Source organism: Canis lupus, chromosome 25 (genome assembly GCF_048164855.1).
Source record: "Canis lupus baileyi chromosome 25, mCanLup2.hap1, whole genome shotgun sequence".
Lineage (NCBI taxonomy): Eukaryota > Metazoa > Chordata > Mammalia > Carnivora > Canidae > Canis > Canis lupus.
Window position 1 is genome coordinate 6,469,348 of NC_132862.1, and position 11,288 is coordinate 6,480,635.

Here is an 11,288-nt window from a genome sequence, read left to right on the forward strand (position 1 = left end):
AGAAACCAACCAGTTTCCAAACAGACTAAGAACTCTGGTCTAATCATTATTCTTTGACCAGACTTTGCTTTTCTGCATTTTGTTCCTCCTCTTGGATTGCTCACTCCCTTTCTTTGTTCAGATATATCCTGCTTATCTTTCAAAGACCTGCTAAATCCTTTCCTTACTGAAGCCTCCTCAACTCTTTCAAATGATTTCTCTCATCTTAACTACCACATTAAACTTCTGCAATCCTACACTGCATTTTACTTAATTTAAATGAATTTGGTACTAGAGGGTACAATGCAGCACACTAGTTTTAAAAAGAAAACAGCCTGGACTTAGAGCTGGAGACATGGACACATATCTCAGCTCATTAACAGCCATATGGCATTGATAAACCCCTCCATATCTTTAGATCTGACTTCTTTATCTTAAAAAAAAAAAAAAGGCCAATAATCCCTTCCTACCAACATCACAGAATTATTCGAGAGGTTCATTAGAGGTGATGATAGATGACAAAGGATTACCCAAATATAAGGCATAAAATTAATTTTACTCTGAATGTTTATGCCTTTCCAACTAAATAAAGTTTCCAGAGAGCCAAATAGCCTTTGGATTTCTATGGCCCCTGCTGCATCTAACACTATCCTTCATTATACCCAGCAGGCATTTCATAGAGTCTGTGTAAGCTCCTCTGGTGAGGAGGCTTTCTCTGGATTCAAAGGAAACTCCCAGGGAATCAGGAGAAAGGAGCAGGATGATTCTTAAAGAGTTGAAATGAAGGGGACCAAGGTAGCTAGTTACTCAAGGACTTCTTATTTTGGACACAGTCTAGTTGGGAATTATTCAAAGAATACTTCAAATTGCAAAAGCATATCATACTTCTCCAAAGGACATTCGATATACTCAGCAGTCACAGGCTGGACTATGACATCATTTCTTCTAGGAATCAAAGTGCTAGGAAGTGGCTTAGGGCAGTACTTCTTAAACTTTAGTGTACTTCATAAAATACTGATTCCTGTACATTAGGTCTGGGGTGGGGCCAGAGGTTTTACCTTTCCAACAAGCTCCTAGGTAATTCCATCTGATTAAAACACAACTGTTGGGGAGTGAGGAGTAGACAATGAGAGGGAAGTGGCAGGAGATTAGACTGGAAAAGTAGGTTAGGGCCAAGGTGTGAAGGACATGTAACATAATGACACAGCTGTAAGTAGTCACATAGCAGTAAATGGTAGAGTGTGGGTTCATACCTAAGTCTACTTAATTCTAAGGACTAAATTATTAACTATGGAGCTAGGTTTCCTTTCCTCCAAGATTGACCTTTATGTATCTCCACCACAGAGCAAGAAGAAGTTTATCTTCTCAATCACAGTTCAGAATCAGAAGGATCTACAAGCACTCACTGTACTTTCTCCCAGTATTTAAATTAGAGCAAGGTACTGTGTTAGTCCAAGAGACTAACACATCAGCACACGGACAGTGCACCAACAAAGAGCTACCAGGCAGAAAGGTAGAACCACATGGACCAGGTTTTCTCTCATTTGTGTAGTCTCTTGCTCTGGCTATACTTCCTGGCTGTGTAGGCCACTAGCTGTAGGATGGGACAACCATCATGAAAAAAAGACAAGAACCACATCGGGGCATTGGGTGGCTCAGTCAGTTAGGCATCTGACTTTTGATTTTGGCTCAGGTCATGATCTCAGGGTTGTGAGACTAAGAATCAAGCCCCTGAAACAAGCCCCACATCAAGCCCTACGTCAAGCTGGGTATGTAGCCTGCTTAAGATTCTTTCTCTCCCTCTCTCTCTACCCTGCCTCCCCATGTCTGGAAAAAAAAAAAAAGAACCAAATCAAACAACCATGTTTATTGATACCCTTGTGATGACAAAAGAGGACAATTAGAAGCCTCTGGGAAAGGCTGATGTCAAAGGAAAAGAAATATTTGTGGGAAAAAAAAAACAACATGGCAAACAAAACAAAAAATTTTCATTTATGCGTAACCATTTCTTTATAAATTTCTGTGTAAATATACTAGAAGTAATGGAAGAATAACAAAAAATTAGAGGTAAGAAACAAAATGCTTCACTACCACTAAGCTGGCTCAGAAGACAAGAAAGCCAACTACCTGATAGAAACTTTCTGCTGCACCAATCTCTCAGAGTTCTTTTGTTCCTCTTTGGAATAAATCTACTTGCCAGACCTCTTCTGACACCCCAAAGGAAAAAGATACTTCAGAAAAAAAAATTTCTTTAGGAAAAGAGTCAGAACAAGCCAGTGTCATACCTCTAATGAGGAGATACCAACTCCAGCTCCAGAAAGACAAGACTGAACCATCCCTTCCAATTTTAATCATCTATGATTATAAAACAGAAGTAAGCACCTAGCACTACCCTGTTGTGAGAAAGATCAATAGCTCTTAATTTCTGGAAGCCTTGGGGTTAAGGGAGGGGGCAGAGGAGGTAAAAGGATACTTGGGGATAATGTTTAGCCTAAATCTTTCTGCTTCAAGTTCCAGGAAAGATAATATTATTCTTTTTTTAAGATTTTATTTATTTTATTCATGAGATATATATAGAGAGAGAGACAGAGGCATAGGCAAAGGCAAATCCCCATGGGGAGCCCAATGTGGAACTGGACCCTGGGACTCCAGGATCACGCCCTGAGCCGGAGGCAGATGCTGAACCACTGAGCCACCCAGGCATCTCAAGATCATATTATTCTTTGTTGGTAACAAGACTCTTCTGTAGTGGTCATGACTGTTAGGTCTCCAGAGGAACTTGGTTGATTTAGGCATAGCAACCTTTAATTACTATACAAAATTCTAAGAACATCAGAGTTTTTATTAATCTCACTTCCTCACATAGAGTTATGCAGCTCTAACTTTATTAAGGATAACTCCATGCAAGAGTACAGCAAAATTTAGTAGCACACTTTGATCTAACTTCAAACTATACCTAGGACCCCAAGTGTCTAGGTCTTGCTTACTCAATTATCTTGTATTTGATCAATTTATCTCTCTCAAACCGCTAGTTGGTTTTCCCCCAAAAGACTCTTTTCCTCTCCTGAACCACTATATACCTTCCACTTTAATGCAAATAACCCCACAATGGTCATTTCAGCAAACAAACCCATTAGTCTACTCATGGCTTTTGTGAGAACTAAAGTGGTTCACACTAAAGAATGTGAAAATAAAAATATCAAGATTCATAAAAGTATGGAGACAGAATAGCAATTGGGCATTTATCCTTCTAATCCTCAGCACAATTGTTCTAGAAGTGAGTCTAGATAATCTAGATCCAGGTGATGTTACTGGAGGACCAGGCAAATCTCTTAGCAATTATCCTGAAAACATGAAGGTCCAGTCTCCCTGACTCCTCCCAAGAAGCTCTAAAAACCCAGTGTAACACACCCCTCCTCACAAATATAAAATCTATACTCATCCCTCTAAAAATAACAAGAGAGAAATAAGGGCTTTGGTATTGGCAAAATCTTACCCAAGTACCTTTTTTCCACTCAAAGGTGTCCTATATAAATTAAATCCTTCATAAATTGAATCAAGCATTATTAATAGTTAAGTCTTTCCATGAGCCCACAATGTGGGACCTCTAAGAACTATTCTACTATAGCGCTTAAATATGAAAACTGAAAACCCATTTTTCTGAGGATTTTTACTTTCAATATGAGGCCCAGGGCATTCCAAGACAGACAATCTGCAGTCCCACAATAACACTACATTCTGGGCAACATTCAATTCTGTCATAGTTAACTGCTCCCAGCCATCCATGCCCTTGTCAATTCCCAGAATATTGTACAAATGAACCCAAAGCATAAACACACACACAAAAAAATGGTAGAGTAGAAATCATTTACCATATATATGTAACTCTTGTAGTCAGAGAATTGAAATATCCCAGACCTACAATTCACTACAGAGAAGCTTATTCCTATCTTAATCTCTACAGACCTAAAATACCAGAAAACCCAAATTCACTAATTAAAAATTGCTTTCCTTCAAATTAAATGGTATAAATAAATGTCCATGCTCAGGAATATGACCAAGAGCAAGCCTAATTGGCATTCTCAATTCACAATACACATTCTGGAATTATACTGCATAACTTCCCCATTTTTTCCCTCAAAACTGCGGTCCTAAATATTTCATTTCAAACACACTTACCTCTCCATTTCCTGTTAAAAATCACATCTAATTTTCTATCTTAAACCTACTCTTCTCTCTTGGCTTTTTCTCAGCCTTTGATCCTTTAGGGAAAAAGAGCTACTATTTACTTATTGAAGGCCAATGGATCAAGTATTGTGTTTAAATTATCACTAATTCTTTCAACAACACTGAAAAGTGGATAATATTATTCACATTTACAGATGAGAAGGTAAATGGTGTACCAAAGGAGAAGTCTGGAATGAGAATTCTCTATACCTCACAGGTAAACCCAAAAAGGATTCCTATTTTTTCAACCTCAACCTAGAGTAAGGGAAATGCCACACTAGCTCTTTTCTTCTATCATTTCACTAATCAAAGCTTTGAGCAAGCAATTCCAATTCTCCTTCCTCACTATAATTCCTACCATATACTGTGGAGAACCAGCTACAGAGCTTATCTGAGAACTGAATCTCGTAGTCCTCAGCACACTGGGGATAGGTGAGGTCCAGTGTCAGCACACTAACTCTTGACCACATGGTTCTCCAGATACAGCTCCTCCACTCCCTACTCCTTGAGTCAATAGCCTATTCTTTTACCTCTTCAACATTTTTTTCCTCTGCTTCCCAAAGTTAATAATTCCTATGGCCACTATGCTAGCTCTCTTAATTAAAAACTGGAGGAGACAAAGCCTCAGGGTCCAAGTCCGAGTCTGGTTTGAGTCTGAGTCTTGGTCCCCCTGTCCCTCAGATTAAAATTCAGTGAGACTCAGTCTTTCTTCACATGGTTGCCTCCAACTATCCTGGATCACCAGCAATATACTAGTTATGCCAGTTGCCAATTTATTGCTTTTGTTACCTGAATGTGAAAATGGATCTGGGCCTTTTATTTATTTTTTTTATTTTTTAAGTATTTATTTATTTATTTATTTATTTATTTATTTGGTCTGGGCCTTTTAAATATTTCTCCTTTTTCATCTGACATCATGTTAAGTTTTGTAGTAAAGGGTACTAGAAAGACTTTGCGGGACAAGAGGGTTTTCCCTTCTAGTTCTGGTTCTCTGTTCTTTACCAGGTTGCTAGAGCAGAGGTTGAAAAACTGTGGGGATCCCTGGGTGGCGCAGCGGTTTGGCGCCTGCCTTTGGCCCAGGGCGCGATCCTGGAGACCCGGGATCGAATCCCACATCGGGCTCCCGGTGCATGGAGCCTGCTTCTCCCTCTGCCTATGTCTCTGCCTCTCTCTCTCTCTCTCTCTCTCTCTCTGTGAGACTATCATAAATTAAAAAAAAAAAAAAGAAAAAGAAAAACTGTGGCCCATGGGCCCAAACCAGCCTGCTGCCTATTTTTGTGTGGCTTTATAGGCACAACTCAAGTGGACTAGCACTTTTAGCTTCAGATAACAAGACAAAATGTACCTAGTTCTACTTCATGCTCCACTCCCAACGTATGCCTCCCTGGCCTGGGCCATGTCTTACCACTCTCTAGGGCCACATATACAGTTCTGAATTCTCCACTGGTGGCACTGAAAAATACATTTATATTTTTAAAATGAATTCCAACCTGGGCACCTGGAGGGCTCAGTTTGTAGAGGATGAAACTTTTTTTTTTTTTTTTGAGAGAGAGAGAGAACATGCATGCACTGTGGAGGAGCGGGGAGCGGGAGAGGGAGAGAGAGAATCTTAAGGAGGCTCCACACCCAGCATGCAGCCTGATGTGGGGTTCAATCTCATGACCATGAGATCATGACCTGAACCAAAATCAAGAGTCAAACACTTAACTGACTGAGCCACCCAGGTTCCCTAAGCATGAAACTGTTGTTCATGAGTTCAAACCCCAAATTGGGTGTAGAACTTATTTAAAAATAAATAAGTAAAATTCCAATCCTTAAAATCACTTTCACTATTTTAAAAAAAAAAGATCCTGAAGCTTTTATCTCTTTGTCATTAGACCTAACTTTTAACAAGTTAGGAGTAACTACTAATGAGAAAAATGTATATGATATAATAGTTAAGAACTTGACATTTTTTTCAACAAAATACTCCTGTTTCACCAAATGTGAATAAAATTAAGATGGATCAAAGAGTTAAATACAGAAAATGAAAGCAGGGAATAGTTTAGGTATTTATCTGATTTTAAGAAGAAAGATTTTCTAAGCATTAAGTTAATGGAAGAATTCACAGAGGAAATTACTGACATGATTATATAAAAATCTTAAAATTCTGTACATTAAAAAAGTAAAAGAAGAATAAAAAAGTAAACTGAGGAAAAATCTGCTCCAAAACTCTATTAGTTATTCCAAAATTAAGAGTAAACCTCCAAATTAAGAAATGTAGGCATGAAAATATGTGAAAAATAAGCTCTTCCTTTGACTATAATAAAACAACAAAATAGGTAATGATTTTTGACCTATCAAAGTAACAAAGTAACAAAGATTATTTTTTAATAAAAACATAGAGATAAGAGACTTTTATTTTTAGATCAGACAGATTAATCACACTACACTCAACCTCTCATACAACTAAAAACCTTGGACTAAAATATGTAAAACAACTACCAGAATACTCCAAAAAGCGGATGCAAGCAGGTTAAGGGTCTCAGGACTTAGGGGACAAAGTAGCTGCAAGTTCCTTGGATTTTCTTTTTTGAGCTAGGCATAGGATATATATATATATATCCCTGCCTAGATGCTAGTGCAGCCTAAAAACCCAGAACTTCCAATGGCCCAGACAGGGGAAAGAGAGAGAGAGAGAGAGAGAGAGAGAGAGAGAGAGAGAGAGAAGAATCTATTCTCTCTAGCTGTAGGACTGGCAAGGGAGGACTGTGGGATGGAAACTTTCTGATTTTTATACCCATCCCACTCCAGGTGATTATCCCCAAACTAGCAGCACTCCTTCCCCTCCCCATCAGCAGTGATGTAGCTCCTGAAGACCAAAGCCCTATTTCAGGCTTCTATTCTCTACCAGGGAAGCGCTAATAAAGAGTAGAACTAGGGGTGCCTAGATGGCTCAGTTGGTTGAGTGTCCAACTCTTGATTTTGGCTCAAGTCATGATCTTGGGTCCTGAGATTGAGCCCCATGTAGGTTCTGTACTAAGCACAGAATCTTCTTCAGATTCCCCCTCTTCTTCCCACTCACTCTCTCCAATAAATAAATAAAATCTTCAAAAAAAAAAAAAAAAAAAGAGCAGAGTTACTCCCCCTTCCCGCTGTGCAGCAGTGGCAGATTCTGGATAGCAACACTGTAGGGACTCAGCAGAATGGAGATGACAGAAGGAAGAGTCATTGAGCTTGAAGATAAATATATTCGGTATAAATAAGGGAAGGAAAAAAAGATGAAATGAGTTGAAAATAGTCTTAGAGACCTGTAGGACAATATCAAAAGGAACAATATACATGTCACAGATGTCTCAGAGGGAAAGAAGAAAAAGATTGGAGCAGAAAAAAATATATCATACATATAAAATGGTTGAAAACTATCCAAATTTGGTGAAAAGTATAAATTTACAGATCCAAAAGCATAGCAAAACCCAACAGATGAACTTAAAATTATAGTCAGGCATAGCATAATCAAATAGCTTAAAATTGAAAGAAAAAAATCTTTTTTTAAAGAAGATTTTATGTATTTATTTGAGAGAGATGGAGCAAGCACAAGCAGGCGGCAATGGGAGAGGAAGAAGTAGGCACTCTGCTGAGCAGGAAGCCTGGCATAGGGCTAGATCCCAGGACCCTGGGATCATGACCTGAGTTGAATAACTGACTGAACCACCCAGGTGCCCCTGAAGAAAAAATCTTAAAAGCAGACAAAGAAATACAAGACATTACATTTAAGCAAACAGTCAAATGATGGTGGTCAGGCCAGAAATTAGTGGAACATTTAAAAATGACTAGTTATTGGGGCACCTGGGTGGCTTAGTCAGTTAAGTATCAGACTCTTGGTTTCAGCTCAGGTCATAATCTCAGGCTCCTGAGATTGAGCCTTAGTGGGGGCTCAGTAGGGAATCCGCCTGATATTCTTTCCTGCTCTTTCTCCCTCCCCCTCCATTCCTCCCCCTGCTCCTTCTCAGAGGCGCTCTCTCTCTAAAATAAAATAATCTTTAAAATGACTAGTTGTTGGTCCAAATGGCTTCTAAAATCTCTTCTGTGGGTGGCAAATTGAATTTGGTATTTGCATGTAATTAGATGAACAACTGTACACATGAAAAGGAGGTACTGAATAATTTACTAAAGCGTATTACCTTCTCTGAATGAGGTTTAGAGAGAAAAAGAAAAGGCCTTACTCTTCCCTAGGGCACTGATTCCCAAAATGTAATCAAGCCTTTCAAGGGACTATCACAAGGTAAAAACTTTTCATAAATAATCCTTAGACATTATTTACCTGTGTTGACATTTACTTCAATAGTGCAAAAACCAATAGCAGGTAAAACTGCTGGCCTCTGAGCGTGAATTAAAGCAGTGGCACCAAACTGTACTAGCAGACACTATATTCTTTACCACTAAACGCTGATAGAAAAGAAGGGAAGGAAACAAGTTTTACTTGAAATACCTTTGATGAAGCCATGAAAATTATAATTTTATTAAATTTCAATCCTTGAGTATCCTTCTTTTTAATACTCTGAGTAGCAAAATAATTATTTTATATATTTTATATTTAAATAGTTATTTTAAAATTTATATTTATTTTTATTTATGTCTGCATATCTAAAGCAATTCTGCTGTGGGCTGAAGTTTTTTCCAAAGAAAATGTAGTGAGCAGCACTTGCCCTGCTTACTCTCCCTTAGTCCTGTTCACTTTACCTGCCCTGATCACCTAAGTCTCCTGCCTCTTTCCTTGCTGTAGAATAGTTGTCTTCAGAAAATCTCAATTTCTGGGTCTTCTAAAGTTGTCCTTCAAAAATTCGCCCCCTTCCTCACCTCCAGAAGTGAATGAAGGCTCACAACAGTTAAGATTTATCAGGGACACAGGCAGAGGCTTGCCTGAGAGGTGGAGGGGCCCTTAGAAGGCCAGATGAGTCCAGATTAAAACTTGGTTCCAGGACGCCTGGGAGGCTCAGCAGCTGAGCGCCTGCCTTTGGCTCAGGGCGTGACCCCGGGGTCTCGGGATCGAGTCCCACATCGGGCTCCCTGCATGGAGCCTGCTTCTCCCTCTGCCTGTGTCTCTGCCTCTCTCTCTCTCTCTCTCTCTCTCTTTCTCTGTGTGTGTGTCTCATGAATAAATAAAGAAAATCTTTAAAATAAATAAATAAAATGATGGTTCCCAGGAAATCCTCTTGGGAGAGGGGCAGAGCCTCCCACAGTGCCACGGCCCACAGAGGAAGATAACGGATTGGCCGTGAAGGCCGGGAACTCACACCCCCAAGCGCCTCCAAGCCCAGTCATTAGGGCGGTGCTACCAGGTGGGAAGAAAAGAAAAACCCCACACCGCCTCCAACTCTGCTCCCAGCAGGCCCCTCATGATGACGTCGGCAAACGTTAGCCAATGAGAGCAGCTGCTCCAGGGGCTTTCCCGCCCTTTCTCTCAGGCCGAAGACCCGCGGCTCCTCAGAGCCCCGAGGAGGGCGCTCAAAGGGCACCTCCCCTCGGGAATAGCGGGAGCGAGAAAAGAAAGGTCCAGGGGAGAAATGCGACTGGCAGGGTAAGTCCAAAAAGCGAAAGGAACGCTGAGAATGAAGGTTATTTCTGCGGGGTTGGGGAGAGGAACGTGCTGGCCAAGGGGACGGCCACGAGACTCTTGGAGGTGAGGAAGCGACTCACGAAAGGTCTGGTGTGTGCAGAGAACAGGGAACAAAACATCTGGTCAGAAAGGGTGGCATGGGCAGAGCCACGAGACATCCTTGCTCCTGTAGACAGACCACACATATTTCTGGATAATTCACACAAAAAAAATCCTTTTTCTTCCTGTGTCTCCTTCATCTGATCTTTCCTACTGTGGGCCCCATGTAGCGTGCTGTAGCAGCCTTGAGCGCTCAGCCTTTCTCGTTACCTCATTCTCCTGCCCATTAGCAAGCGTTTTACCAGACATGTTATTAAAATTAACTCCCTCCCCCACAAAAACCACACAAAAAAGCCAAAGAAAACAACAAAAGGTTGTTGTTGAACTGGGGCAGTTCAGTGGTTTTGTTTTGGTTTATTTATTTATTTATTTATTTATTTAATTTATTTATTTATTTATTTATTTATGAGAGAGACAGAGAGAGGCAGAGACACAGGCCACGGGAGAGGCAACTCCCTGCAGGAGCCCTTGCGGACAGGATGACACCCTGAGCCAAACGCAGACACTCAACCACTGAGCCACCCAGGCGTCCCAGTGGGTTAAGTTTCCTACCCTTGATTTCTGATTCAGGTCATGATCTCTCCATCCTGAAATGGGAGGCGGCCTCCTGCTCAGAGTTGGGCGTGGAGTCTGCTTCAGATTCCCTCTCTCCTCCTTCTGTCCCTCCCGACCCACATGTTCTGTTTCTCTCTCTCTCTCAAAAAAAAAAAAAAGAAAAAGAAAAAGAAAAAAGAAGAAAAGAAAAAAACCCAAACCAAACAAACAAAAGACCCCTCCCAGTGTTACTGCTAGTTTATGCCTTTAAAGATGTGTAAATGATAAACACACCAAGATACTTGTGAATAAGATACCTCCAGGAGAATGTCAGTTTTTGTTTTTGTCATGGTGGGACTTCATTCTGAAACATTGGCTGTGCATATTAGGATCACCTGAAGGGCTTGTTAAGAAAAGAGCTTGTTGGATCCTACCCCATGTTTCTGATTTAGTAGGTTTAGGATGAGGCCCAAGAATTTGTACTTATTTGTTTCAGGTATACAACACAAAGATAGTTGTATATGTTTTTAAATGATCACCATGCTCTCTTGCTTTCATTCTGTTACAAATTTTTTTTCTTGTGATGAGAACTTACATATACTCTTTGCAAATTTCAAATACTCAATACAGTGTTACTAACTATACTCACAATGCTATACATTACATTCCTATGACTTATCAACTGGAAATTTAGACCTTTGACCTCCTTCACTTCACCTACCTCCCCTCCTCTGGCAAACACCAGTCTGTTCTCTGTATCTGAGTTGGGTTTTTTTCTTCTTTCTTAGATCTCAGAAATGAGTGATATATTATATATATATCTTTCTTTGATGTCATTTAGCATTATGGA